This window comes from Dunckerocampus dactyliophorus, chromosome 9, assembly GCF_027744805.1.
Source record: "Dunckerocampus dactyliophorus isolate RoL2022-P2 chromosome 9, RoL_Ddac_1.1, whole genome shotgun sequence".
Taxonomy (NCBI): Eukaryota; Metazoa; Chordata; class Actinopteri; order Syngnathiformes; family Syngnathidae; genus Dunckerocampus; species Dunckerocampus dactyliophorus.
Genome location: NC_072827.1, coordinates 29,731,575 through 29,732,736, shown reverse-complemented (window position 1 = coordinate 29,732,736; position 1,162 = coordinate 29,731,575).

Below are 1,162 nucleotides of genomic sequence, written 5' to 3'. Positions count from 1 at the left end.
CTTCCTCTCCAAAACATCTAAACATGAAGGCATGTGATAATCACAGGAAGTGGCACATCATCACCCAGAAAGCAGAATGTGTCATTAATGCAAGACTGGCTATCTGAAGAAAATGTGCATTGAAGCCATCTTCCATTCAGTTAGGTACATCCGCCAACACAAGCTGGTGGTGTGCTTTTGCTAGTTAGTTACACACTTAGTCATCACTGCTATGGAAAAACTAAATCGCAGACACGTGTAGGCGCTAGTAAGCCCCACAATGTCACAAAGAAGCACCACAAAGGAATGTTTCTGTCAACCAAATGAATGTACAGTATCTATGTGTGTTGTCTTGAGGTCTAATATTAGCCCATAAAGGCCAGCTGACTGTGAGCTGGCAAACTCCTATTGCAAAACCTCACAGCTTTTTGGTCATCAAACGTCACTTAGGTCAGCTTAGTTCCTCCTGCCCAAATAGGGTGGTTAAGTTTAAGCCACAGAGGAGAGCATGAGGGAAATAATGCATAATCACCATGCAACAATGCCGTTTTATGAATGGAGTGTGCACTTGTGTTGTACTTTGATAACACTGGTTTCTGCTTGGTGTCAACATCAACAACAGGGTAACCACAGGCTGTTTTGCGAGATAACGCTGTTACACTTCTGTATTCCTCGGTTATGCATTTATTTTCCTATGTATTTATTTTCCAGTGTGTGTCATCAATCAAACTATGTTTATGGGTCAGGAAATTATTATGAAAGTAACAACAAAAGCCAATGTGAAACAATTATGAATTAATCCACGAGTCGCCGTTACATGCAGTATATTAAAACACCATTGGGACAACTGTTACAATATTTCGCAACAAACAAACATTTTGACTTACTTTGAAGAAGCGTGGTACTTCCTGCTTCGGTGTGATTGGTTGGTGTTTACCGAAATGCAGCTTGGGATTTGAAGTTGACCTCCATCTTTGACGTTTCTTATCATGACAGCAGTTCTTGTAGTGAAAAACAAGAACAAATGTACGCTGTACAGTGTTTCAACTACAGTGGAATGGAGAAAACATTGATGGCGTTCATTTTTTTAAGTTTACAGCAGATCCAAACCTTTTTCTTCTGAGAGCTACTTTTACAAAATGAAAATGGCCAAGGCCTACTTATGTTTGTAACACGTGTTTTC